Raw genomic sequence first — 7,108 nt, 5'->3', positions numbered from 1 at the left:
GAGAGAGGCCTGTTGCCAAAACACTTCAAAGAAGTAACTCGAGTTATTGTTTTGCACGCATATACTGGGACACACCACTAGTACACATTTCACGTCTCCGTAATGTCACATGTGGAACATTCTGGGCAGTCCGTCTGTCCAATTAAGCATAAATATTTGTGTGTGAAACCACATTTAAGTGCAGTCTATGGAAAAAGCATGCATAATAGAATATAATTGGCAAGTGTGCATGAATCCACTAAAACACTATCTTGTGGCCTTGAGCACAAGCAGATATAAGGAACTCAGTGACGTGTAGTGCCAAAGGCTGGTAACGATGTGGTGTTGAAAACTGCCAAAAATTTGTAATGCAGGCTTTCAAACTGTGAATGCACACCACTTCTGAAGTGGTTTCCCACAGATGTGGAAAGCCTCTTACCAAGGGGCCACAAGCTCAGCAGCGGTTTGTGGAGAATTATGCCCTAAAAAAAAGCGAGTCGTGTTCTGAGCAGGCATCACCACAGTTGTAGGCGACGCTTGTGGTGATACAGATCTATCTGTGTATACATGGTTATAGTTCTAATATTATCACCAGATGTATGTCAGATTAAGTTGCTTGAATCTACTAATTGGTACCATGGATTTCTTCAGTATCCCGAGAACATGCAAACGCACCAAAGGTTGAGTCATTACACACAGAGGTTGGGTGGGGTGATATGCGAAGTCGTAGCATGATAGCATTTGTGATTAATGGCAGCGGAGTGCACGTGAAAAACTGCTGTTCAGCTGCTCGTCATCAGTGGTTGGCAACGGTGTTGTGCAAGCAGTCGTAAATACACACAAAGTGGTTCGTGTGACAATTATGTAGATATTGGGCAGGCACGTGACATTCTGAAGTAACAGTGCAAAACGTGGATGGGAGCACAAGACGAGAAGACGACACAATGTCTCATCGTCTTCTCATCTTGTGCTCCCGTCCACATTTTGCGCTATTACCTCTGTTACCTCAGGATGGAAAACCAACAAGCCCAACCTGCTATTCTGGCTAACATGTCATTGTTTGAGGTGCATTGCGGCAGCCAAGGTTTATCCCAAGCACCTGCACTTCTATGTACATGTTAAAGAGTACTGGGAGTGGTGCTCATATGGGTGCGCACCATTTTGCTGGCTCGGGCGATCAGATTGCAAGCGGGCTAGCACACACAGCCCAAAGCACATGTAGCAGAAGTTTGGACTGTCGAACCGAGAAGTCTTCAGTTCAATTCCTTTCCTTATATTTTTCAATTTGTATGAGTATCATATAGTCTGTGCTTGTGTGATTAAATTGCGAAGGTGTACATATCACCTGCTCTCCTGACCAACCTCACTCTGCATAAGTATTCACCAAGCAGTTTTCGTTCCATCAAAAGGTTTTCACAATATTCAACACGAGCAGCTACTCAGACAGCATCAGTGTAGCATTCTGGGAGCTTTGCAAATCTGTTGTTACATTGTTTACTAGCAAAACATGCACAGTATGTAGATATGTGCACTAGGACGCATAAGATGCAGTGACAATGTGGGCTGCCCTTACGTCTACAGCTGCCCTTTAATCCTGTTGCATTCTAGCCTGCAGTGAATTCAGCAGCAAAAGATTTCACAATTAAACCATCCCAACTTTATATTTCCAGATTTGACCCCAGCACCGATGAAGTTCATTACCAGCATTTTGGTGGCATATTCAACCAGCAGGCCAATTACTCAGTGTCATGCAGGTTCTAGTGCAGATGTTTCCATGCAAACTATGGGTATGATAATCAACGAAGGAGGCTTCACTATACATACCTTTTCAGCACGCTATTTTATGACTGGTTAATGTCTGGTACATTTCAAAGGATAAGGCACATATTGTATGCATGTCTACTTAATTGCAGATTATGTTGGCTTGCTTCTGAATGAGACTGCAAAATGCTAAAAACAGCGGCCACCTTTCAAAGCAGCTTTTGCAGAAAACCGTTCGATTTTTCTATTCCCCATGAGCCACTATTTTTCGAGGCCGTGTAAAGGTGAACGCGGCAACTAGAAAATCTAGGTTTGTCAGTGCCACAAGGACCACCACTTTGTAGTACATTTGGGCATTCTCTAATGTTACTAAATGAGTGTTAAAGAGAGACATGTTGCTTTCAAAATAATTTATTGGTTGGCCGCAGGTTCATCAGTGCATTCAAAGTTTTTAGGCTAGAAGGCAGTTGACCTAGAGCAAGATATCTTTTATTCATGGTTCTTCGCTGCCTTCCTTTCTCCTAAATATACAAATGGGTATATACAGCTTCACAATCATGATGTGTAGAGGTCAGTGCTAAAAAAAAAATTCCACCCATCAAAGGTATAGGTGGGGAGCGAGTACACAAAATTCATTCTAAGTGAGCCTATATATGTCTTGTAGATTCCAAGGGAAGGCAAGTGTAGCAGGGGGCGACAGAAACTCGGGCAGGCAGATTAAATTAGGAAGTTTGGGGGAATCATGCACCTGGCACAGGATCGGGTTATTCGGATGGATATGGGAGAGGCATTAGCCCAGGAGTGGGTGTAGTCAGGCTAGTGATATCAACAAGACTAACAACTGGATGAGTTGGTACTGATTCATCTTAAAACCAGCCAGAAGACGAAACACGTGAGAAGAGAGGAGCACAAGACAAAGTTTGACTAACAACTGAAATGTTACTGAAGGAAAGAGGCAAAAGAAGATTCGCACAGAAATGAATGTGCACGAAAAACCCCAAAGCAGTGAAAGTGTGGAAAACAGAAAGGGTCTAAAAAATAATCTAAAAAAAGCAAATTTCTTATGGTCAAGGACCACTCGTTACAAAGGGGAAGCCACAGATCCAAATCCAAAGGCACACTATACTGCAAAGGCTCAGGACGTGTGTGTGGCTAAGAAATCGGTCAACAGTCTTTTGGGGCCTTTTTTACATGTGGATCTCTGTGCAAGTCTTCTTTTGCCTCTATCTTTTAGTAAAATTTCAGTTATTAGTCCAGCTGTCCTGCAGTTCTCTCTTCTCATGTTTTCTGTCTTGTTTCAGAATGAATAAGGTGATGACTCTACAAACCTTGTGCAAACTGGAAACCAGTGTAACTGTCAAATGGAAACCTTTCCCTTATTTGGCTTGCATCACAAATAGGGAGGACTTTGCTGTGATGTCTGCCGAGGCATCCCCAAAGCAAGTGCGCAAGCTGGCTGTAGCAGATGTAGCGGTGCCTCCTGTTGACAAGAGAAAAAGCAATATTCACTTTTCAGCATAGCAAAATGAAAATGTGGTTTAGGTCTTTTACAAATTTGAAAGTTATTCATGCATCTGTACAATTAATTCCCATCTAACAGAAGCTGTACAGTGTAACTTTCACTGTGAATTTATTCTCCCTGGAAGTATGGCAAACTGAATTCTGCTGTAGGTGATTGAGAGAATGAGACCCACCAAATATTAGAACTGTCGTGCAATCACAATTTTCTACTGCAACAAAATAATGCCTGAAGGCAATGCAGCTTTTGACTGACAAAACCTGGTAGTCGTCTTACACCCTGTATGCTAGTGTTGTGGCCAACGTCAATGTGCACGCTGATATCATCCGCATAGCACGAAGATGTTAAGTATGCGACTTATGCGTTAAGCAGCTCTGTGCATGGAGTCATTCTATTCTAAGGAGCCATAAACGACAAGTCCACTTCTGTCAACGGCTCTCAGTTGTTTCCCCACAACACGCCACCTGCCAGAATTTCTGCAAGTGCCGCAAAAATACTCTATAACTTCATTTGCTAACTGTAAAATTTCCAACACTTACTCAAGCTGTGGAAGTTTCGGTGTACTGGCCTTTGGAAGAACGTCTTTCTTTTTTTGGGAGGGGGCTGCCACATTTCAGCACATGTAAGATGCGAGTGTCGAAGAATTTTGGAGAGGTTTACTGTGTGGAGATGTTGATGATGGTATCAGTGAAGTCAGACAATTTTTAAACTTATATTTGCACACTATTCAACACTGTCACTTAATGCAAGTGGGTAAAAAAAAACTAGCAAATAAAACTTTGAGTGCTGGTATGGTGATTGTTCTGGCAGCAAGTGGGGACATGCTATAACAAGAGTTGTCGGGCTAGTTAGTGATCATCTGTAGGAGCCAGTCCTACTCTGTGTGTTTTTCTATTCTGTGTCGTTTTTTAGTGCATTTTCCCATGGCTTCTGCAGGAGACAGGCTACTTCACTACATGCATTTTCACTTAGCACAGACTCCTCCGAAATGAGATTGCTTTTGTACTTATTTACTGCATTTCTTGTGGCATTCCTTATGTATTCATGATTTGAAGTGCGGACAGTTTTCTTTTTTTTTTTCGCTACTTCACATCAGTGTGTATGCCCTTTCCATTTAGCAAGTTCACACTATCAGATGATGCGTGTTTTCTCATTTACTCGTGCATGGAATTAAGCAAACCAGTAATCTGCAAGGTGAAACGTCGTGCTCATGCGTACCTTCTGCGAAAATAAGCAAAAATATGAAAACCAGCGATGTTGTGTTTGCGCTAACATGGCGCAATATCGGAACTGTAGACAATGTAGATGATAGCAAGTAAGTGGCGTTAAAGGGGAAGCTTTCTTTTATTAGCATTGCCTTCCGCAATAGATTTTATTACAGCGTTTCTTGCTCGAGACAATGAAAAACAGGCAGCCGCTTGTTCAAGTTATGTCGCCTTTCGCTCAAGGTTCCTACTTTGTGTTCTCGACTAGCAGTCCATGATCAAGAAGCATTTGGAGTAAATGCGGATGATCTGTAACACCCAGACGGCTGCTTCAACTACGTAGTCGCCGCCGGGATCTCGCCAGATGCTCTCAAAAGCAGTCGGCATCGGCACGCACCGCCCGCAGCTGCACCTGTTCGAAAGCTTCGGTTAGCGATTGCGCACTCTCGCAACGGTCGAACGTAGGCTAGGCTGCAAGACTCGGACATACATACCAATGCTATAGTGCTCTAGACCAATGCGTAGTTCCGAAACGGCTGGGATCGGGAGGCTGGCGGTCCGGGCTTCTGCAAGCCGGAGTTGTGCCGCGGTTACCGCGGCCTCTCAACACAAGTGTTACTGTACCGGTCGCAGGCTCCATCTTCACCGACCTGGCACCCGAAAAGTTGCGTCGGCGTAAGGCTCAAATCCCACGATGTAACCATGTTTCAACAGTAGCGACTACGCTGGAACCTGGGACGTCGGTACAGTCGGCATGGACGTCGGCCATATTAAAAAACCCTGTGTGAGCGTAGAGTAGGACACAATTAAAACCTCTAATATACACCGAGCTCGGTCAACTTTGGCTCAGCATGCTCCGGCAACGGGAGCTTCTCATTGGCTTAGCGCTATGACGTATCTGTTGAGTTGAGGAGGACGCTAGCTAGGAAACCGAAATTTTGTTTTTGTCGCTATTAAATCAACGCGGGCGATGAAACGAATCGAGGTATATTATATGATGCAGGATAAGGATTCCATTTAGGCAAGCCGTGCAAAATTTCCGGAAAACGTTTCACGACCCCTTTAACACCTTCAATGTTCATTTGAAGCGCCATCGTCTCAGCTTTCTGTTTAAGGAGGCCACCGGAGACAGGAACTTTGCTGGCCACTGTTGACTCGAGCCATATGAGGGGAGAATCCTCGAGCTTTGGGCAGGTGCCAAATTTGCTTGCATTCTTCTGATGACGCCCAGTCGACTTCTCCGCCGCCTCCAAAATCTTTTGCTTGTTCTTTATGTAGTCCGAAATAGTTTGTCTCGAAATTTGGAACTCTTTCGCGTCGTCTGCCTGTGATCGGCCACCTTCCACGAGCTTCACAATAGCCGCTTTCTTCGCCATAGGCATGGTGCGGTACTTCCCTTGCTTCATAGGTGCCTTTGAGGCCGACGAAAACATCAATGATTGCTTCTTCATTATGAACCACTGGATCGCAACACCGACCCCATTGCGTGCCTTCTCGCTGCCGCATTGCACGCAAAAATAAAAGCTTCTTATAAAATCCGGAAACAGTTTCTTGAAGAACTGAAGCCGATTCAATTAAATGCAAGCCACAGTAGCGACAGAACATATTTCTCGCATCAGTATGGCTAGGCCTACTCGCTATGCTCGACAACGCACGTGAAACGCACGGCAAACACAGAGGAACAGGCAGTTGAAGCGATCAAGCTAAAAGAAAAAAAAGCACTCCGGCAGCGAGCAGCGATGCTGTCCCAGAAGTGGAAGCTGCTAGGCAAATAATATAGCCTAGATCCAGCATAGATTGTAGGATGGATAGTTTGATTTGCGAGAAGAGGAAAACGCAAAGATGAAGAAGCTCGCGTCCGCTCTGACAAACGCCAGCTTTAGCAGCAGCGTATCAGTAAAGCTATTGCAGTGCGAATTGCTTAATCCACCTCACTGCACTTGGTGAAGGTGCTGCCTTTTCTGATCCTGGAGTTCCGCAGTCGCACCATAACCAGCTCTGCCACTATGACTGACACCACGGTTCAACATGGCCCGCTTGTCCCCAGCACCACCATCTATTCAGGGCTAGCGCGGCAGCGCGATCCACCCATTTTCACTGGAACGGATGACACAGACGTGGAGGACTGGCTAACCTATGAACGCATGAGTGCCTACAATAGATGGGATGACAGCATTAAACTCACCAACGTCATCTTCTATTTGTCTGGCGTCGCAAACTTTTGGTTTCTCAAACCACGAAGCTGATATTTCTACCTAAGCGGTCTTCAAAACTAGCCTCACCGAGGTTTTCGGCCTTCCCACTGTTCGTAAACTTCGCGCCAAACAATGGTTGGGTTCCGTGGCTCAGCAAAAAGGCGAGAACTTTACCAGCTACATTGAGGATGTTGACCTATATAAACGCCTTAATCCATCAATGACTGAGGAAAACAAGATCAAACATGTCCTCAAAGGGATTGACGATGACACACATCTGATGTTGACCGCCAAGAACCCCCAAAACATTTCTGACGTCATCTCTTTTTGTCAAAGTTATGACAAGCTCTGAAAACAGCGTCTCATAACGCGCCTTAGCATTTGCTCGGAAGACGCCGTTCCGACTTTGGATCTTGCCGCCTCGCCAGAAGATCGCGCAACGCTTCTTC

The sequence above is a fragment of the Amblyomma maculatum genome, chromosome 1 (assembly GCF_055883805.1).
Source record: "Amblyomma maculatum isolate TAMU_Amacu chromosome 1, ASM5588380v1, whole genome shotgun sequence".
NCBI lineage: Eukaryota > Metazoa > Arthropoda > Arachnida > Ixodida > Ixodidae > Amblyomma > Amblyomma maculatum.
The sequence above is the reverse complement of the archived record's forward strand: the minus strand, read 5'-3'. Positions refer to the sequence as shown.